This window comes from Stomoxys calcitrans, chromosome 5 (assembly GCF_963082655.1).
Source record: "Stomoxys calcitrans chromosome 5, idStoCalc2.1, whole genome shotgun sequence".
NCBI lineage: Eukaryota > Metazoa > Arthropoda > Insecta > Diptera > Muscidae > Stomoxys > Stomoxys calcitrans.
The window spans coordinates 11395264-11418900 of record NC_081556.1 but is presented as its reverse complement, the minus strand read 5'-3'; the positions used below and the strand labels follow the sequence as shown (position 1 = coordinate 11418900).

General features: G+C 36.2%; 1 long non-coding RNA gene across 2 annotated transcripts in view; it reads right to left on the bottom strand.

Annotated features, from left to right (window-relative positions):
- LOC131998040 (uncharacterized) overlaps positions 1–18925 on the bottom strand; it is a 76156-nt gene extending 57231 nt beyond the window's left edge. For both annotated transcript variants that reach the window (XR_009398499.1, XR_009398500.1), the window contains exon 1: positions 18855–18925. This is a non-coding gene — a long non-coding RNA (uncharacterized LOC131998040). The remainder of the gene's footprint in view (positions 1–18854) is intronic.
- Between the last annotated feature and the right edge of the window lie 4712 nt (positions 18926–23637).

The window sequence follows — 23637 nt, the reverse complement described above, 5'->3', positions numbered from 1 at the left end:
GGATATTGGAAGTCATAACTCAAGTCTTTGTTCTGAATTTCAGTCAAATTGGATGAAAATTGAGGCTTCTAAGGTCTCATGGAGTCAAATCGGGGGATCGGTTTATATGGGGGCTATAAACAAATCTGAACCAATATGGCCAATTTGCAATTCCCAACGACCTACATTAGCAGGAAATCAAAAGTTCAAGCGGCTAGCTTTACGCGTTCGACCGCTATCGTAATTTCGACAGACGGACAGACATGGCTACATCGAATCAGATCGCAGATCATTATTTCAAGTTATTTCAAACGGATTGACTAGATTAGTATACCCCCATCCTATGGTGGTGGGTATAACTAGCTGGGCCGGTGTGCTTCGCTACTCCCTTACGAATTTAGGGCGCCTTTTCGACATGGTTAGAGATGGGTTTCTACCGGGTAAATACCAAACGCTTGGGTATATTGTTTTTAATGATTTCGTATTCTTTGTATATAAACCTGATCTTCTGATCTCATAAAATCGGATATTAGTTATATATTGTCGCTATATATACCGATCTCCAGGCTTAAAGTATTGAGGCAATAAATTGGTAATCATCCGATTTCGATGAAATTTGGCAGTGAGTTCTGATAGACCCGTACCCTTTTCTATGAAGAGTGGTTCATCGAATTGGACTATATATGGATATAGCTGCCCTATAAACCGACCTCCCGTACTCCCGATATAGGGTGTTGAGGCCATAAAAGATCCATTTATTACCCAAATTCGATGAAATTTGGCACAGTGTGTTCTAGTAGACCCCTACCCATTCTTGGCAAATCTGGTCCAGATCGGATTATATTTGGATATAGCTGCCATATAGACCGATCTCCCGATATGGAGTATTGAGTCCATAAAAGGAGAATTTTTCATCCGATTTGGATGAAATTTGACACAGCGCGTTTTGATAGACCTCTACACCTTTGTGTCGAACATCGTCCAGATCAGACATTACTTGGATATAGCTGCCATATAGACCGATCTCCCGATATAGAGTATTGCGCCCATAAAAAGAGCATTTTTCATCCGATTATAATGATTTCGATGGGGTACTTCGATCTGATTTTGTATGCCAAATTCGTAATCTACTCCCGAATATCTTTCATTTGAGCCCCATATTGACATGAATGTCCAATCTGTCTATTTGGGGGAGTTTTGGGGTTGGGGGGGGCCCGATGGGTACTTTAGACTCATATTTTAATACCATATTCGTATTCTACTCTCCAATATCTTTCTTTTGATACTCATATTGGCCTTATCGGTCCACTTTTGATTTTGGGGTAAGGGGCGTGGTTCCGCCCCCCTCCCATTTCAAAAAATTATATAGCCTTTGTTTCCTTCCAGACGAACATAAACAATCTGTGAAAATTTCAAGGTAATCGGTTCAGTAGTTTTTGAGTCTATACGAAACAAACAAACAAAAACTGATTGTTATACCCTTCACCATAGGATGGGGGTATACTAAATTCGTCATTCCGTTTGTAACACCTCGAAATATGCGCCTAAGACCCCATAAAGTATATATATATTCTTGATAGCCACCATATTTTAAGCCGATCTAGTCACTTCCGTCAGTCCGTCTGTCGAAAGCAGGCTAACCTTCGAAGGTTAAAAAAGCTAGGCGCTTAAAATTTTGCACAAATACTTCTTATTGGCGTAGCAAATGGGCCAAACCGGTCCACATTTTGATATAGATGCGATATAAACCGATCTTGGATCTGGACTTCTTAAGCCTCCAGAGGGCGCAAATCTCATCCGATTTGGCTGAAATTTTGCGTAACGTATTTCATTATGACTTCCAACAACTGTGCAAGTTATGGTTGAAATCGGTTTATAACCTGATATAGCTGTCATATAAACCGATCTGGGGTCTTGACTTCGTGAGCCCCTAGAGGGTGCAATTCCTATCCGATTTGGCTGAAATTTTGCAAGACGTGTTTCGATATGACTTTTAACTATTTTGCATGGGTCAAATCGGTCCAAAACATAATATAGCTGCCACATAAACCGATCCTGCATCTTGACTTCTTGAGCCACTAGAGGGCGCAATTCTTATCCCATTTGGCCGAAATTTAGCATGACGTGTTTTGTTACGATTTCCAACAACTGTGCAAGGTATGGTTGAAATCGGTTCATAACCTGATATAGCTGCCATATAAACCGATCTGGGAGCTTGATTTCTTGAGCCCCTAGAGGGCGCAATCATTACCCAATGTGGCTGAAATTTTGCACAACTACTTCTTATGAGTTTAGGTCGATTGGGATTGTAAATGGGCCAAATCGGTCCATGTTTTGATATAGCTGCCATATAAACCGATCTTGGGTCTTGAATTCTTGAGCCCCTAGAGGGCGCAGTTCTTATCCGATTTGGCTGAAATTTTGCACAACTACTTCTTATTAGTTTAGGTCGGTTTGGGATTGTAAATGGGCCAAATCGGTCCATGATTTGATATAGCTGCCATATAAACCGATCTTGGGTTTTGAATTCTTGAGCCTCTAGAGGGCCCAATTCTAATCCGATTTGGCTGAAATTTTGCGCATGGTCTTTTGGTATCACTTCTAACAACTGTGCTAGGTATGGTTCTAATCGGTTCATAACCTGATATAGCTGCCATATATACCGATCTCCCTATTAGACTTCTTGAGCTTCTATTCTTATATCGTTGAGGAATTACTACCAACTATTGTGCCAAGTATGATCTAAATCAGTCCATAACTTGATATAGCTTCCATATTAACCGATCCCCCGATTAGATTTCTTGAGCTTCTAGAGGGTTCAACTCCTATCTAATATGGTTGAAATTTTGCATATGTCGTTTTAGTATGACTTCCAACAACAGTACCAAGTATGGTCTAAATTGGTTGATAACCTTATGTGGCTACCATATAAACCGATCTTCCAATTTGACACTTTAACCCATTGGAGGGCTCAAGTTGTACTCTATTTGCCTGAAATTTTGGAGGTGGTATTTTTCTATGACTTCTAACAGTCATGATGTAGCTCATATATATATATTGAATATATATTGACATATATATTGAAAAGTCATTCAAAGAATTTGACAAATGCGAACCATGGTGGAGGGTATATAAAATTCGGCCCGGCCGAATTTAGCACGCTTTAACTTTTATTTTTAGTTTCTTCGACATATGTCAACCCTCTCCAGCTTATTGCACATTATCTCACTCACCTCAAACATTGAATTCCATTTTATTCATGTATTCAATTACACAATTTGCGGTAATTAATTGCTTAGCCCCACTTATCACACTTGAGAATTGTATTACAATATCATGTAGTTAATTTAAATTTATTTAAAAAAAAAAAACTAACCTGCATGGCAACGATCATTATGGGATAAAATATTCACCCATGTGGAGGTCTGTGTTATCTTGTTAAAGCAGCTGAAAGCCTAATTGATGGTGAAAATTAGTTATGCCTCAATGAAGGTTTGAATTTGTAAGGCATCACGTTTCTCTCTCTCTCTCTCTCTCTCTCTCTCTCTCGCCCTCTCTGTCATCTCCTCGGCAGAATTGATCTAAAAAATCTTTCTGTAACTAATACACCCCAAATGTTATGACCGCCTGTTATTACGTACGTGATGCTCATGCATGGATAATTTTTTTCTGTGTCTGTCTGTCTGTAGCTCAAACATTTTTCATTTCCAGTCATGCACACTGGCCCCAATAAAGAGCTCTGTGATGCTGGGTGGGTTGATGATCATGGAAATGATCACATTTTTCTACATGCTATACCGCAAATGATTTGTGATTCGTGTTGTTAATTGGCATGGAGAGAGAGAGAGAGAGGGCAAATCATATTTGATTTTCTGTTATCCTAGTACCTGGTACGTGATCTAAGATGCTTCAGCGATAATGCAATGACACATTTTCCTTCCACTGGAAGACACGCGATAGTGAAATTGATTTAATGGCATGTAGGCATGAAAAAACTGAGACAATATACATTTTTAAGTGAGAATTGGCACAACCATGATGACAGATAAAGACTTGGGAGAAGAGGGAAAAATATTTGATAGATGTTGAGCCTAAAAGAGTGGCATACATGGTTTTAAAGAGTTTGATATGTGTAGATCTATATGAAAATATAGATCAGACCCTAGATACCAAGGAAGTTGGGTCCCAGAAGACATCGACTTTAGCAAGCGCACAAATTAGAGGAAGTATTGGGTTGCCCAAAAAGTAGTTGCGGATTTTTTAAAAGAAAGAAAATGCATTTTTAATAAGACTTAGAATGAACTTTAATCAAATATACGTTTTTTTTACACTTTTTTTCTAAAGCAAGCTAAAAGTTACAGCTGATAACTGACAGAAGAAAGAATGCAATTACAGAGTCACAAGCTGTGAAAAAGTTTGTCAACGCCGACTAAATGAAAAATCCGCAATTACTTTTTGGGCAACCCAATAGATAAAACAAAATTTTAATAATTTATTTTACAAAGAAATAGAAAATAGAAAAAAGAAGGATAGAAAAAGAAAGAGAATAGAAAATAATTAAAATTATCCAAAATTCTGTTTCTCTGTTTTAAGAAAACTTCTCTTACAAAAAAAAAAAAAAAAAAAAAAACAAGTAAAAAGGCGTTAAGTTTGGCAGGGCCGAACTTTGGATACCCACCACCTCGGGTATATATGTAAACAACCTTTCATTCCGAATCTCGACCGAACTGAGCCAAATTGACGAAGGATATCGAAGGGTCTAACACAACTCACTGTCCCAAATTTCAGCAAAATCGAATAATAAATGTGGCTTTTATGGGACTAAGACACTAAATCGGAGGATCGGTCTATATGGCAGCTATATCCAAATCTGGACCGATCTGGGCCAAATTGACGAAGAATGTCGGAAGGCCTAACACAACTCACTGTCCCAAATTTCAGCAAAATCGGATAATAAATGTGGCTTTTATGGGCCTAAGACCCTAAATCGGAAGATCGGTCTATATGGCAGCTATATCCAAATCTGGACCGATCTGGGCCAAATTGACGAAGAATGTCGGAGGGCCTAACACAACACACTGTCCCAAATTTCAGCAAAATCGAATAATAAATGTGGCTTTTAAGGGCCTAAGACCCTTAATCGGAAGATCGGTCTATTTGGCAGCTATATCCAAATCTGGACCGATCTGAGCAAAATTGACGAAGGATATCGAAGGGTCTAACACAACTCACTGTCCCAAATTTCAGCAAAATCGGTTAAGAAATGTGGCTTTTATGGGCCTAAGACACTAAACCGTTATTTACCATTATATCTAAATGGTAAAGTAATACCATTCGCAAACACAGCAAAATATTTGGGAATGACCCTAGACACTAAAATTAAATGGAAAGAGCACGTGAAGAAAAAAAATAAGGAAATAAAAATAAAATTCTCAGAGCTGTACTGGATGCTAGTGGACAATAGAATATCGATTCAAAACAAACTTCTTTTGTATAATCAAATGATTAAACCAATATGGACCTACGGAATACAACTTTGGGGTTGCGCTGCCAAGAATGAAGTAGAAAAGATTCAAAAAACCCAAAATTTAATCCTTCGTACCATTGCTAATGCACCTTGGTACATACGAAACACCGATCTGCACAGAGACTTGGGAGTGAGGACAATATCAGAGGAAATATCCATTCACGCCCTGAAACATGCGAACAAGTTACATAGTCACGTTAACACTGACTTAAATAATATTGTTCGAAACTATCCAGCCACCAGAAGACTTCAAAGAACTATACCAATGGATCTAGTCCCTTAAGAGGCCCTAAATCCCAAGAACTAGGATGTAGTTACTGAACTATTTCCACAAAATGAATTCGAACTAGGCTAAATTCTCTAGTTTGTATTATTTATCTATACGCTATCTTAAAATTACTAGATGAGTGTAACTCAGTTGTAATGAAAATAAATAAAAAAAAAAAAAAAAAAAAAAAAAAACTAAACCGGAGGATAGGTCTATATGGCAGCTATATCCAAATCTGGACCGATCTGGGCCAAATTGACGAAGAATGTCGGAGGGCCTAACACAATTCACTGTCCTAAATTTCAGCAAAATCGAATAATAAATGTGGCTTTTATGGACCTAAGACCCTAAATCGGAGGATCGGTCTATATGGCAGCTATATCCAAATCTGGACCGATCTGGGCCAAATTGAAGAAGGATAACGAAGGGTCTAACACAACTCACTGTCCCAAATTTCAGCAAAATCGGATAATAAATGTGGCTTTTATGGGCCTAAGACACTAAACCGGAGGATCGGTCTATATAGCAGCTTTATCCAAATCTAAACCGATCTGGGTCAAATTGACGAAGAGTTTCGAAGGGCCTAACACAATTCACTGTCCCAAATTTCAGCAAAATCGAATAATAAATGTGGCTTTTATGGGCCTAAGACCCTAAATCGGAGGATCGCTCTATATGGCAGCTATATCCAAATCTGGACCGATCTGGGCCAAATTGACGAAGAATGTCGGAGGGCCTAACACAACACACTGTCCCAAATTTCAGCAAAATCGGATAATAAATGTGGCTTTTATGGGCCTAAGACACTAAACCGGAGGATAGGTCTATATGGCAGCTATATCCAAATCTGGACCGATCTGGGCCAAATTGAGGAAGAGTATCGAAGGGCCTAACACAACTTACTGTCCCAAATTTCATCAAAATCGAATAATAAATGTGGCTTTTATGGGCCTAAGACCCTAAATCGGAAGATCGGTCTATATGGCAGCTATATCCCAATCTGGACCGATCTGAACCAAATTGACGAAGGATATCGAAGGGCCTAACACAACTCACTGTCCCAAATTTCAGCAAAATCGGATAATAAATGTGGCTTTTATGGGCCTAAGACACTAAACCGGAGGATCGGTCTATATAGCAGCTTTATCCAAATCTAAACCGATCTGGGTCAAATTGACGAAGAGTTTCGAAGGGCCTAACACAATTCACTGTCCCAAATTTCAGCAAAATGGGATAATAAATGTGGCTTTTATGGGCCTAAGACCCTAAATCTGAGGATCGGTCTATATGGCAGCTATATCCAAATCTGGACCGATTTGGGCCAAATTGACGAAGAATGTCGGAGGGCCTAACACAATTCACTGTCCCAAATTTCAGCAAAATCGGATAATAAATGTGGCTTTTATGGGCCTAAGACCCTAAAATTGAGGATCGGTCTATATGGGGGCTATATCAAGATATAGTCCGATTTAGCCCATCTTCGAACTTAACCTGCTTATAGACAAAAAAAAATCTGTGCAAAGTTTCAGCTCAATATCTCTATGTTTGCAGACAGTAGCGTGATTTCAACAGACAGACGGACGGACATGTCTAGATCGTCTTAGATTTTTACGCTGATCAAGAATATATATACTTTATAGGGTCGGAAATGGATATTTCGGTGTGTTGCAAACGGAATGACAAAATGAATATACCCCCATCCTTCGGTGGTGGGTATAAAAAAACTTAAAGTCTGATTCAGATCATAAATGAATTGGATGCGGAACATTGAAGAAGTCATTGTGTAATATTTCAGTCCATTCGGATAAGAATTACGCCTTGCAGGGGCTCAAGAAGCCAAATCGGGAGATCGGTTTACATAGGAGCTATTGCATCAAGCTATTGATCGATTCAGACCATAGAGAACACGTATTTTGAAGGTCGTGGGAGAAGCCGTTCTACAAAATTTCTGCCAAATCGGATAAGAATTGCGCCCTCTAGAGGCTCAAGAAGTCAAGATCCCAGATCGGTTTATATGGCAGCTATATCAGGTTATAGACCGATTTGAACCATACTTGGCACAGTTGTTGGATATCATAACAAAACACGTCGTGCCAAAATTCATTCCAATCGGACAAGAATTGCACACTCTAGAGGCTCAAGAAGTCAAGACCCAAGATCGGTTTATATGGCAGCTATATCAGGTTATGAACCGATTTGAACCATACTTGGCACAGTTGTTGGATATCATAACAAAACACGTCGTGCCAAAATTTATTCAAATCGGATAAGAATTGCGCCCTCTAGAGGCTCAAGAAGTCAAGACCCAAGATCGGTTTATATGGCAGCTATATAAGGTTATGGACCGATTTAAACCATCCTTAGCACAGTTGTTGGATATCATAACAAAACATGTAGTGCCAAAATTCATTCAAATCGGATAAGAATTGCGCCCTCTAGAGGCTCAAGAAATCAAGACCCAAGACCCGGTTTATATGGCAGCTATATCAGGTTATAGACCGATTTGAACCATACTTGGCACAGATGTTGGATATCATAACAAAACACGTCGTGAAAATTTTGATTCCAATCGTACAAGAATTGCGCACTCTAGAGGCTCTAGAAGTCAAGACCCAAGATCGGTTTATATGGCAGCTATATCAGGTTATGGACCGATTTGAACCATACTTCGCACAGTTGTTGGATATCATAACAAAACACGTCGTGCAAAATTTCATTCCAATCGGACAAGAATTGCACACTCTAGAGGCTCAAGAAATCAAGACCCAAGATCGGTTTATATGGCAGCTATATCAGGTTATGGACCGATTTGAACCATACTTGGCACAGTTGTTGAATATCATAACAAAACACGTAGTGCCAAAATTCATTCAAATCGGATAAGAATTGCGCCCTCTAGAGGCTCTAGAAGACAAGACCCAAGATCGGTTTATATGACAGCTATATCAAAACATGGACCGATATGGCCCATTTACGATACCAACCGACCTATACTAATAAAAAGAATTTGTGCAAAATTTCAAGCGCCAAGCTTTACTCCCTCGAAAGTTAGCGTGCTTTCGACAGACGGACGGACAGACAGACAGACGGACGGACAGACGGACGGAAAGACAGACAGACGGACGGACGGACAGACGGACGGACAGACGGACGGACGGACAGACGGAAGGACGAACAGACGGAAGGACGAACAGACGGACAGACAGACAGACGGACGGACGGACAGATGGACGGACAGACGGACGGACAGACGGACGGACAGACGGACGGACAGACGGACGGACAGACGGACGGACAGACGCACAAACCGACGGACGGACGGACGGACAGACGGACGGACGAACAGACGGACGGACAGACGGACGGACAGACGGACGGACGAACAGACGGACGGACGGACAAGAATATATATACTTTATGGGGCCTGAGAAGCATATATCGAGGTGTTACAAACAGAATGACGAAATTAGTACAACCCCATGCTATAGTGGAGGGTATAAAAATAAATTAAAAGAAAGTTAATAAATATTGCTATACATACTCAAAGTAATAAAAACAAAAATCACAAACAATGGAGAAAAATATTTAAAAATATCCTTAAAACAGTATTGACTTATCCATCATCTTCAAATGTCATGATCAACCACACAGAGTCACAGAATGATCATCAATATATGTGTCATGAGATGAATGGTTGATGATCGCCACATTCACTGGTGCGTTTCAATGATCTCACTGTGTAATAGGAGAGCATCAAATTGAAAAGGTGCCCTTAGGTTATACTAATGCCTATGATGATGACGATGACGATGCTGTGCAAGAGCGGATGCCTGTGAAATGATCTGACACGAACGTATGACACGCATATAGAGTAACGAACCATGTAATGGCATGATTTGTTCTTTTGTTAAATAATTCCCCACAATTTCCATTGGGGCATGTGACGTTATGTTGTATTTGTATTGTTTGCTTTATTTTTTCCACATTATGGAGGGAAACTAATGTCATAAATTTTATTCTGTACATGAGTATAGGCAATACACAAAGAAAAATTTAATTCAAATGTATGACTACCTTCAGAACAAAACAGGTGGCTTATCAAAAAGTTTCCTCTAAGAATAGAAAAAAAGTATGGAAAAATAGGAAAATTTTCAACAATTCGATATTTAAAGCAAATTGAAAAAAGTAAAAAGGCATTAAGTACGGCCGGGCCGAACTTTGGATATCTACCACTTCGGGTATATATTGGGTTGCCCAAAAAGTAATTGCGGATTTTTTAAAAGAAAGTAAAAGTTTAAAGTAATCACTTCCAATAACTGCGCTAATTATGGTTCAAATCGGTCCATGTTTTGATATAGCTGCCATATAAACCGATCTTGGGTCTTGACTTCTTGAGCCTCTAGAGGACGTAATTATCATCCGATTTGACTGAAATTTTGCATATAGTGTTTTGGGGGGGAACGGATGTAGTGCTTATTGACATTTGTCTTAAATCTCTGGATGTCAAAGTGGGTAAGAAAAACATTAGCCGGAAGTCGATTCCACATACGAACGGTTCAGGCGAGGTAAGAATTCTCTCAATAATGCATTGTGCGGTCCGCTGGCCAATGAATCAAAAACGGCTGTGAGTTCCTGCAATGTCTAGTATCCCTGACATACATCCTTACATCAGGAATAAGAGAACGAATATCAGACGAACACACACCATGAAAGTACCAATAGAACAGCGCCGAACAATCCACATTGCGACGATATTAAAAGGAGGCAATAGAGTTGGATACCCTGCTGTCCCCAATCAACGCCATCGCTCTCCTCTGTACACGGTCCAGTAGCTCCAGGGATGATTTTGAAGCTCCAGCCTATACATGTGAGTTGTACTCCATTTTCGGCCTTATGAAAGTGGTGTAGATGTTAAGAAGATCAGACGGAGTGAAAAAATTCTTACACCGTTCAAGGAAGCCTAAACACTTGAATGCTTCTTCGACACTTCAAATACATGTTTAGCCCAACGGCTTCCAAGTCCAAGAGCTTCTGATTGCTCAACATCTACACCGTTGATAGACAAAGATGATCGTAATGGGCCAGCGAATCGTTTGTGTGACAACAAGCAGCACAGAGTCTTCCGTCGATTAAAATCTACTCGATTCATTCGTCCCCACTCAGAAATCGCCAGCAAATCCTGGTAGAGTGTATGGTCCATAACCCGCCTCTTGTCCTCAATCTCTGGAAGACTCGGCCTATGGTCGAATGAGTACGAATGACAGAGATTACTGTCATCCGCAAATGAGTAGATCGGATTCGATGTCTCACCCAATAGATCGTTGATGAAAATTAGAAAAAGAGAAGGAGAAAGAACAGAGCCCTGGGATACACCTGCAGTTAATTTGTGCTCATTGGATGAGAGCCCATCTATTACGACTCGAATGGTGCGATCTCTAAGAAAGCTCGAAATAAATCGAACGAAGCCTTTACCTTTACACCAAATGCGACAAGCTTCTACAATGTTCAGCATTCACTTCATGTATGGTTCGAATCTGACTCAATATTATTCAATATTTTTTGTTTGCCTAAAAAGAGATACCGCGCAAAGAACTCGACAAATGCGATCCATGGTGGAGGGTATATAAGATTCGGAGCGGCCGAACTTAGCACGCTCTTACTTGTTATCAAGACTTTATTTTCTTCTATTCCAGATGACGTTCTTCTCTTTCTCTCCAAAAGTAGTTTTAGTCTAACGATTATGTATTTTAGAAAAACTCGACTTTATTGGGATACTTATATGAGCCTGAGATGACAATCATTCTTACACTTATATGGGCCTCAGATGACAATCATTCTTTACACTAACGTCCAGGTAGTTTCCATCAGTATGTTATTTTGCTTCTATTAATGATGAAAATCTCTTTTTTGTCAGCAGCAGGTTTTCATCTATACCTTATTTTTAAAACAAGTTTATGAAACATTTGCTTTCATAGGTTTCTTTCCATCAGCATTGAAACTACATTTTATGTTGTCTCGAATGCTTCTTTTTCTCTAAAGAACAGGTAGTTGTTATCAATGCTATTGTTCTTCATTATCATAATAATGAGGATCTTCAGCTTCTTAGCCAAAAACTAGGTTCGAACAAAATTAAGAAGAAATTTTCTTCATTGTTTTTCATCTACCTGTGTTGAATCTAACATCACATCTTAAAAGAGAATACTTTAAATATTTCTGAGCTCTTGTTCGAATCATACATATATAGCAACCCTTTTCCAGAATTACTTATACAACATTTTAGGGGAAAATTACTTCAACGATTTCTTCTTTTAAAACTGCATTAGATTTTTAATAGATCTCTAGTATTGGTTATTCAAGTAAAAGATATTCTTACAAATTCTGAACTCTTGTTAGAATGGTACATATATGGTAAAAGGTCAATATCATTAGTAAACAAGTCACTAATGATCACATCCATAGATATGTAAGAAATCAACAATACAAATATTTGGCATTGTAATTTTTGTGAATGCTAAGAGATCTGTCAATGTTTTCTCAGTAGAAAATGTTTCTTGAAGATACATTTTCTACATTGTTTCCCATACTGAACTGTCTTTAGCATTCAGCATCATTGAAGATATGTTAGAAGCATCTTTGAACTCCTTTTCAAATGATGCTTATGTAAAGGGTAGAGGTCATCTCTATCTGCAATGAGATGTGGTAAAAGGTCATCTCTAACAACATTAGCAGATGACAGAGGAAATATTCCATCAATGTAATTTTATCAAAGAGCATAGACAATGGTGCAATTGTTTCTAGAAATCCAGGTAGTTTTCTCAATGTTATTGTATGTATATTACACAAAAAATATACTGAAGAAAGGCTAACTTCATCTAATTTCTTCTATTTTGATGAAATTAGCCTTTCTTCAGTATATTTTTTGTGTAATATACATACAATAACATAGAGAAAACTACCTGTATTTCCAGAAACAATTGCACCATTGTCTATGCTCTTTGATAAAATTACATGGATGGAATATTTCCTCTGTCATCTGCTAATGTTGTAAGAGATGATCATTGCAGATAGAGATGACCTCTTACCCTTTTCATAAGCATCATTTAAATAGGAGTTCAGAGATGCTTCTCAGGTAGTTTTCTCTATGTTATTGTATGTATATTACACAAACAATATACTGAAGAAAGGCTAATTTCATCAATATAAAAGAATATGCTGTAACATTTACTGAATTCCTGTTAGAATGCTACATATTTGGGAAAGGGTCAAGGTAAATTTGTTGACAGATATTTTCCTTTTTTTTGGAAATTTTGGAGTTCATTAAGACTAGCGCTAAAAGGTTTAACTGTTTATTGATCATTCCAACTTTCAAGGTCAGGTCCTCCAAGGCACTCAACAATCGTGGAATAATGTAATGTAGGTGGGAGTAATGGCCGAACTAAGGCATGAAAAACATCTTAAGAAAGATTCAAATATAAACATGTACACATGTCAACATGCATTGTCATCGAAAGACCTTTTTGAATCCCGAATTCAATTACTACTAATTGACCTTTTACCATATATGTATCATTTTAACAGGTATTCATAAATTATAAGGAGTTGAAAAATGTTGAAGGGCAGACTTAAACACATTTCAAAAGATTACTACCTTTGTTCTTAAAAGACTTTTTTCTAAACCTTTCTTGGTAATAGTATATTGAGTGAAGATTAGGTAGAGTGGGTTGTCCACGAAAGGTGAGTTCACTCGAAGGTCTATCTGTGGTACCCAGAAAGAAAGAAAGAGAAGATAAAGAATAAGTGAGACCTCGGACTAGAGGTTATACACGAGTGAAAGAAAAACAGGCACAATCTAGTAGGCATAATGTAGTAGGAAACAAAAAATGTGGTTTGTGTGCCTTGTTGTTGCTTCTTTGGTAATAAAATAGTATTGAACATTTTACAGAGATTTCTTGAAATTGCCAAGGAACTATTTTCACTTAAAGAGCAGGTTACATTTAGAAACAACAATAATTTTTTTATGTTACACCGCTGCTGCTCTCATACCCAGCATTACAACTTCATATCTCGGATTACATATTGCCTGCTGGACTAAACTCATCTCAGCTACTTACAAGGGCTGATGAATTTATGAGCTCCTGTTGATATGATACAGTTTCAATAAACAAGTCAAGTCTTTTGGTAATGGGCTTGTTATAACAGAGTAAGATCACTTGGAGACAATTTTGGACAATAATGTCTATCAACTATATGGCACAGTGTAGTAGGAAAAAATGGAAGTTTTGTGCTTTGTTGTTGCTCCTTTGGTAATAAAATAGTATCGAACTTTCTAAAGAGATTTCTTGAAATTGCCAAGGAACTATTTTCACCTAAAAGACAGGTAACATTTGGAAACAACTACAATCAATTTATGTTACTCTCCTGTTACTTATGGGTACGCAGCGTTACAACTTCATATCTAGGATTACATATTGCCTACTGACCATAAAGTAAACTCGTCCCAGCTACTTACAAAGACTGAAGAATTCATGAGCTCCTGTTGATATGATGCAGTTTCAATGAGCAAGTCAAGCCTTTTCGTAATGGGCTTGATATATTTCGAGTAAGATCACTTGGAGACAACCTTGGACAATAATGTCAAAATTGTGACAAATGACCTAAGGATGAACCGTCATATCAAACACATGAAAAGAGAAAGATTACCTTGCATAATGACAACTCGTCTTCATGCCGAACACAAAGAAAGGGTTAGAGTTTCTATTTAACTGTATCAAAGCAATAGGAGAACATGAATGTGCGAAAGATGTTTGTTTGGCGATTTCAAAATTTTTAAGAAAATAAAGAAAAGTCTTTTTCAGCTACCTAGCATGAAGTAAGTCTAGATTTTATTTTACTTTGCAGGCAATATCTAACTCCTGAAGATACATCTATTATCTGGTTGATTCATTACCAGCGGGTTGTCAATACTAATTGAATATCATATTGTGGTAGGCTCATAGAAATAATCCATCCTTTCTGAAGACATTTTCGTATTGATTGAGGCCGATCAAAACCCTTTGGGACTATTAACGTCGAGAATATTCAAATGACCAAAAAGTTGTAAAGGGTTAAACAGACAAGAAACGCAAGAAATGATATAAAAAAATATGAAAAAATCAAAAATTGTTATTTCCTAATACAAATTATGGGATTTGCATATTAAAAGGGTTGCTCTTCAATGTTTATTTAAACTGTATCAAACTAATAGGAGTTCATAAACTACAACAAGAAAACTTCAAGTATTTCTTTAATTTTGCCAGTCCATTATATGAAAACAAAACTACCTGCCATAGAGATCTTTACGGCTTTCTTTACCTTTTAAAATCGAACGCTATAGAGTTTCATAACAAACAAGGATTGTATGTTGACTTATACCAATATTATGTCACATGATCTTTACATATGGAAAAAGAAATAAGAGACAAGTATACTAATCTTCAATTATCTGATTCCACTTCAGGTTTGCTCTTAAATATTTATTTAATCTGTATCAAACTAATGGGAGTTCATAAATTACAAGAAGAAAGAAATCTTCAAATACTTCTTCAAGTATTTCTTTAACTATGCCAGTTTAACATTTCACAAAACTACCTGCTATAGTGATCTTTTCGGAGTTCTTCCCTTTTCAAATCTGGCACAATGTAGTTTCTTAAAAAACAACAAAGATTGTATATTGACTCACATGACGGCAAGATGTGAGAAACTCTATACATTGAACCATTGCGAGTAAGCCATCATTGTTCATGAATTTATGATGTCCTATTATTTTGAAAGAGTTTAAAGAAACATTTAACCCTTTTGTTATGTGTGATATGATAGAAAGATCTGATATAATGGGAAGAAAAAAACGGCTTAGCATTCCTCATAACAATTAATATTTCATTGGTTTTCAGGAACAGAAAACATGGCCGATTTCTTAAAAATGAATTCTCTGCATGGTGTAAAACAGGTAGACTTGTTTTCAACTTAGAAACATTTCAGCTACTGATTAAACATACTAGATGAAGCTACGGAGGCCACCGTAGCGCAGAGGTAAGCATGTCCGCCTGTGACGCTGAACGTCACACAATTTTCGGCGGTGGTTATCCCCTCCTAATACTGGCGACATTTGTGAGGAACTATGCCATGTAAAAACTTCTTCTCAAAAGAGACGTTGCACTGCGGCATGCCGTTCGTACTCGACTATAAAAAGAAGGTCCCTTATCTTTGAGCTTAAACTTGAATGGGACTGCGCTCATTTATATGTGAGAACTTTGCAGATGTATATACAGTGATTTAACATTGACCGCCATCATAAGCAAAGCCTAATTGATAGACTATAGAGAAACTCCAGATCATATATAAAGCGAATGTCAGAAAAAATTCTTTCTTTGGGGATTTGTGGGTTCCTATTGACTTGTTACTGCTAAGTGAAGATCTAACCCTTTCAGTATGTTGAAGGGAAGAAAAAATATATGTAATTCTAAGGAAATATTTTATCATCCCTCACAACAAATGAATGAATGAATGGTTTTGTAGAACCTCAAAAACCACATGGCATGGTTTCTTGAAAAGGGAACTCTGCATTGACGAAAATAGGTAGATTTATTTTAAACAAAGAAACTGTGTAGCTGAATTCCTGCTGCTAATGAATAAATAAACAGCCAGGACCAGATGTTTGCACAGGAATTTTAGATGGTCCAACAACACAAGCGGAGCCTAGACGTATTCAAAAATTATTCAGGCCTTCTACGAAATGAAAGCTGCTTGATAAATTTATGAGCTCCTTTTGACTTATTATGGTTAAGTAAAGATCTTATCCGTTCAGTATGTTGATAATGCCTGAAAGATCAGTTTTACAATACAAGCTTAATGTGAATTATAAAATGGGAAGATATTTAAAGTTATAGTTCTAAAGAGTATTTTGGAAATTACTCATAACTAGTGAATCTTCCACAGAATCACAGGATCTCAGAAAACAAAGCCAATTCCCTAAAAATCAATACTCCGCATGGATAAACACAGGTAGATTTGTTTTAAACTAAGAAACATGGTGAGAGGGATCCTGCTATTATTGGAAAAATAAACCCACAAAAAGATGTATTTAGAAGGGATTAAATACATAGCCTGAATCCTGCTCATAGTATACCCAAAAGTAGGTAGATTGAGGACACTTAAGATCATTTATGATGTAAATGTCACAAAACAGTCATGTCTTGTGAATTTATGGGCCCCTAATGAGGTGATACACTTTTAACTGAAGATCTAACCCTTTCAATGTGTTTGCGATGACTAGAACAAGTCATGCAATATATTGGGTTGCCCAAAAAGTAAGTGCGGATTTTTTTAAAGAAGGTAAATTCATTTTTAATAAAACTTAGAATGAACTTTAATCAAATATACTTTTTTTACACTTTTTTCTAAAGCAAGCTAAAAGTAGCAGCTGATAACTGACATAAGAAAGAACGCAATTACAGAGTCACAAGCTGTGAAAAAAATTGTTATATTGAACTATATGAAAAGTCCGCAATTACTTTTTGGGCAACCCAATATATACAACATTGAATAATAAAATGAGAAGAATATAATGGGTTTAGTGCTAGGTAGCGTTTTGGTCATTGCTCATAACACATGAATCTTTCGCGTTATTTCAGAAAACATGGCCCATTTCCTAAAAAACTATGATCTGCATGGAGGAAACCAGGTAGATTTGTTTTAAACTAAGAAGCACTGTTAGACTCATGCTGCTAATCAATGAATACCAGGTGTTTGTACAGGGTTTAGACATGGTATGACAACTTAAGCGGAGCGTAGACTTATTCAATGGTAGATTTTTAACTATGCACTCAAAATCATCTATGAAGTGAATGCTTCTTATTATGTTTATGAGCTCCTATTGACTTATTATGGTAAAGTGAAGATCTAACCGTTTCGATAAGTTGATTATAACTGAAATGTCAGTTATACAATACATACGCAACATTGTATGATAAAATGAGAAGAAAAGAAGACATTCTTCAAAAATTAATTCTTCACAGGTTTGCAGCACCTCAAAAATACATGGCCAGCTTCTTAAAAGGGCAAAACTCTACACAGAGGAAAGTACGTGGAATCTTTTTAAACTAAAGGTGCGTTCAGATTTGTCATATATTTGACCCGAAAAATATTTTAACAACAAATTGTAATATTTAACAAGGATACACAAATTTTACATGCAATCGAATGTGGGGCAAATAAAAAGCCTTTCTTGATCTAATGGTTAACATTATTTGATGTGATTTTAGACAAACAAAATGTGTCTAATGTGAATACAAACTCAAAAATGTACGTATTTGCGTACACGATTTTTTTTAATTTTGTGTTTAAAAAATTTACTTTTTTTTGAAATTTTAGAAAAAGTTTCATTGAATTTATGTCTCCAGGAAAATTTTATTATTGTCTTTAGGAAAAGTGTCACAAATCTCAAATCTGAATTTTTTTTTTGAAAATTTGTCTTTAGGTAAATAAATTCGAGGGGCCCGGTCCAGAGCCAATTTTTGTCTTTAAGAAGTATTTTATTGAAAATTTCTCTTGAGAGAAAATTTTATTGAAATTTTGTCTTTGAAAAAAATTTTTCGAATGGGCGACCGAACACTGTCTGATACCTAACTATACAACTGTTTGCTTGTTTATTTAATTTAGTTGGCAGAAACAAATATACATTCAATTCAATTTTTCAAGATTGTATTCAAGCAATCTTAGACAAGACATACCAAACCCATTACCAAAAGGGTTAACTTGTTTATTTAAACTATATCATACCAACAGGAGATCATAAATTCACCTGCCTTAGCAAGTATCTATGAGTTGTTTACTTCAAAGTCAACACATTATAAGTAATCACTGACAATGAAGTTGAAAATGTGTCTACCTTTAAGCCAATCTGCCTGTCTTTCAAGTACTCTTTGGATTTTCATGAAACATCAGTGTTTACCATGAAAGATGTAACCATATTTCACTAAGGTTTTATATTCATCACGTGTCAAAGGACCATAACAAATAAATTTTTTCGATTTCAATATTTACCTGTCCCTCTAAGCTGAAGAGTTCATCTTTGCATTGTCATATCAGATTTTCTTAGAGTGATGATATGCCAGCGTCTTTCCCTGCAAATATGTTACATTGTTCTGAGATCCTGTTAAAAGTGGAGCAATTAACGATAACTAAATCAATTTTCTTAAATAACACTGATGATGCCATAAAAATTTTGTTAAGTCATTCTTATCCTTTTTTAATTTATGAGCCCTTATTGCTTTGATACAATTTAAGTGAAGATGCAGCCCTTCCAATATGTTTGAGAGAATCAGTTTGACGAAAATGATATTCCAATATGTTTGGGAGAATCAGTTTGACGAAAATGATGTATGGAAATTTTAACATACTCAAGTCAGCATTGAAAGGGTTGCATCTTAATTTAAACTATATCAGAATAATAGGAGCTCATAAATTCATGTTCTATTATGGGTATCTAGGATCTGCTTACCTTATTGCCAGCAGGCAATATGTAGTCAAATCTGTAATGCAATCTACCCATTACCAGAAGGATAGTAACACAAAAACATGTGCAAGATTTCTTTTCCTTTTCAAAAGATCTTTATCGAGTGTTCAAATGTAGGATTATTTTACTCCCAAAGAAGCAACTACAAAACCCATGCTTGTTGCTTTCAAACCCTACCTGTATTTTTGTTAAATAAACGGTCCTTTGCATTTTTATGAGATTAAGTGAGAGTTCTATGGAGTGTTAAGTGTTTGTGTTTTTCTGAGATCCTGTGAACATGGGCGGGCTAAAACTCTTTTTTTTTTAATCATTAGATAACCAGTTGAGGTGGATAATCCTTGTCGTTGGTTATAAGTGAAGATTTCAGAAGGTTTGATATGACATGAAGATCTGTCTTAGCCCTTGTCGTTGTTCATACATACAGTTTAAGTGAAGATTTCAATAGGTTTTATATGACAGGAAGATCGATCTTACACTTTACATATGTTCGATATGACTGAAAGATCAGTTTGTCTTACAAACCTTTCGAAAAATATAGATTTAGTTGGCAGAAAAATGTATGATTGCTCAAGTATTTAAACACTCTAACAAATGCAAATCATGTTGGAATGAAATGAAGATACTCAACATAATCACAATGAAGATACTCACTTGCTATTGATTTCCTGCTGGTAATGAATAGCTCATAGATGTATCTTTAGGAGTTAAACATTATCTGTTAAATAAACCAAAATCTAGATCTACTTCATGGTAGGTAAATACAAAAAACTTTTGATCTTTTAATGTATTGGCAAACCATCGTCCATTGAACATTCATGTTCTCCTATTGCTTTGATACAGTGAAATTGAAGATCTAACCCTTTCCAGGTGTTCGGCATGAAATCAGTTTATTGAAGATTTGTAAACTCGTCATTAATTTCTTTTTCCCCATGTTAACATCATTCGACATAATGTTGGTATACTATTAGCTACTAAGGATCAGGTAAAATACAATCTTTGTTTTTTTTTATTTAAGAAACTACATAGTGCCCGATTTTAAAAGGGAAGAGGACCGAAAATGTCACAATGGCAGGTAGTTTTGTATTCATATTGGCCTCTCAAATGTTAAACTGGTAAAATTAAAGAGATAATTGAAGTTTTCTTTCTTGTTGTAGTTTATGAACTCCTATTAGTTTGATACAGTTTAAATAAATAGTCAAAGGCAACCCTTTTAATATGTAAGTCACAAATGTTGTGGCAGGGAATAACAATAACAAAGTCTTCAATTTGTTTGATATCATTTCTTGCATTTCTTGGCTGTTTTGATCCTTACAGTCTTTTGGTCATTTAAATATTCTTGAACTGAATAATCCCAAAGTGGGTTGATCGGGGTTAATGAACACGAAAATGTCTTCAGAGAGGAGAGATTATTTTTATGAGGCAATAACAATAAGATACTCAATTGTTATTGACAACCCGCTTGTAGTAAACCAACTAATAGATGTATCTTCAGGAGTTAGATATTGTCTGCTAAATAAAACAAAATCCACACTTACTTCCTTACAGTCTTAAAAATGTTGATATCGCCAAACAATCATCTTTCGAGCATTCATGTTCTCCTATTGCTTTGATACTGTTAAAAAGAAAATCTAACTCTTTCTATGTGTTCGGCATTGAAGATTTTTTAATACTTGTCATTATGCAAGGTAAACCATCTTTTTCCACATGCTTGTAATGACAGGATGTATTATTCATCACAAGAGTATTTGAAACAATTTTGATATAGTTGGGTCTTCGAGTTATCTTCTTCGAGTCATATCAAACCCATTGCCAAAAATTGATCCTTAACAATTTTAATATCCCACAAAAATCATCCTTTGAGAATTCATGTTCTCCTATTACTTTGATACAGTTTAATAGAAAATCCAACCCTTTTCATGTGTTCCGCATGATTAGAATATAAGTTTGTATTGGTTGCCCAAAAAGTAATTGCGGATTTTTTAGAAGAAAGTAAATGCATTTTTTATAAAACTTAGAATGAATTTTAATCAAATATACTTTTTTTACACTTTTTTTTTCTAAAGCAAGCTAGAAGTAACAACTGATAACTGACAGAAGAAAGAATGCAATTACAGAGTTACAAGCTGTGAAAAAATTTGTCAACGCCGACTATATGAAAAATCCGCAATTACTTTTTGGGCAACCCTATATTTACTTTATGGGGTCTTAGACGAATATTTCGAGGAGTTACAAACAGAATGGCGAAATTAGTATACCCCCATCCTATGTTGGAGGGTATAAAAATAGTTGTTGTTTCTAAATTTTACCTGCCTTTCTTGTGTCAATAGGTTCTTTGGCATTTTGAAGATATCTCTTTAGATTATTTAGAATTCTTTTATTACCAATGCGCCAACAGCAAGCCACAAGCCACCTTTCCTGTTTCCTAAATCTACCTCTCATGTCATTTGTTTCTTTGCATTTTTATGGATCTCTATGGAGTATTGTTTCTTGTTTCTTTGAATTTTTATGGATCTTTATGGAGTATTGGGAATTATTTTCCCCTTTCTGATAACATTCTTGGAGTTACTTAGCTCGACCAAAATCCTTTGGGATCATTTATTGAAAAAAGTTTTGATATCTCTTTCGTTGGTAATGTTACCCAGTGAGAAAATGTGGCGACATCGCAGCCTGATATCATTCGCTTTTTGGCCTGTTCTCCACATTCAATGTTAATGAGTATAACTTTTTAATATTCAGTGACACGGCCTGATTTGTATTTGCCTTTCCCGATAATTACTTGCCCTCATGAAGGGCAGAATTATTGTATAAATCACAAATTGAATGGCCACTCACATGTTTACCATGTATTTTGAGGCATACTTCAGAAGGAATACATCAATACGACAAAGACATTCCTTATCAAAGTTTTAGAAGGTGCAATGTAGTCTTCTTCCAAGCCTGTCATACTGTCCTTCTATTAAAAAGTTTTGAAGCGCTATCAGGAATGATTAAAACAGGCCTTACTTGTTTTCTCACTGGGTATACACACATAAACAATGATACCATTGTCTTGTGATCAAGTTTTAAGACTGCCTATGAAGAAAATGTTTACAATTTGGAGAACTCCAACATATTCATACATCATGTACAAAAATAAGATTTGATTTTGGTGGGTGGGGCTCCACTAAATTTGAGAGAAAGTGAGTATCCCCAATTCCAGATTTTAAACAGGAGCCCATAAAAGGTCAAAAAGAAAAATGTTTAAATTTCTTAAGAAAAAAATGTTCATTATCACAGGATTTCAAATAGAGCAGGTAGTTTAAGAAGATCTTTTTTGTGAGCTCTTATTGTTGGCCTCACTATGGTTTGTGGTATTCTTTGTGTTATCTTCAAATATCATATTACTTTGGGTTAATGCGTATTCAAGAGTGAGAATGTTTCCTTTGAAAGAATGGTACTTAAGTTCTATCCAGCTGACGTTTCGAATCATTATCTTATAATTGTGAAAGGGATTTTTTATGACCTTTTAGTTGAATGACATAGGGCTGCACATCTTTAATTAACTCAATAATAACAGGATAACAGAAATTGAGATTGTTTGGAACCTTCCACATCACAATACCCAACAAATCTTAGCTAAAACACAATGCTGTATAATTTCCTTCAAACCAATGGAACAACAAATCTCTTTGTTGATATTCACAGAATAAAGGACGGGCTCATATTTACAGATGTAAACGAAATGAGGCATGTATTTCGTTTTCTAAATGAGATGAGATTCACACCAAGCAATTTAAAAAGAGGCAAATCATGCTTTTTAGAGGAGAGAGCGAGAGAGATAAGTAAAGAGAACGGAAAAGGAAACCAATCGACTTATCTCTCTCCTTCTTCAAATGGTAAACAATCTGAAATACAATTGTCTGGTATGAGTTATCTCTCTTTTTCTTCAAACGCAAAACAATCTGAAATACAATTGTCTGGTGTGAGTTGACACTTGTAGTGATTTTGAAGTTTTGAAACTACCTGCTCAACTCAAACTGTAAATAATCGCATATACAGTGAGTTGGGACTGTGATTTTGAATTTTTTGCCTACCTGCGTAATTTCTGTTTAATCAAAGAAAAATAAAGAATAGATGTGCCATTAGGGCATCTTGTCAACAATTGTAAACCACGTTTCGCTGCTATTTATATATTCTGAGCTCTTGGTACAAATGGGGCCCCTTTCCTAAAATGAAGGGAATTTTTTTGTTTTACAACTAAAGATGGGGCTTGTTTTTTTTTTAAGTCCATAGTTCTTTTTTGGAGCTTTTTTTGGAAAACTTCAAAATGGT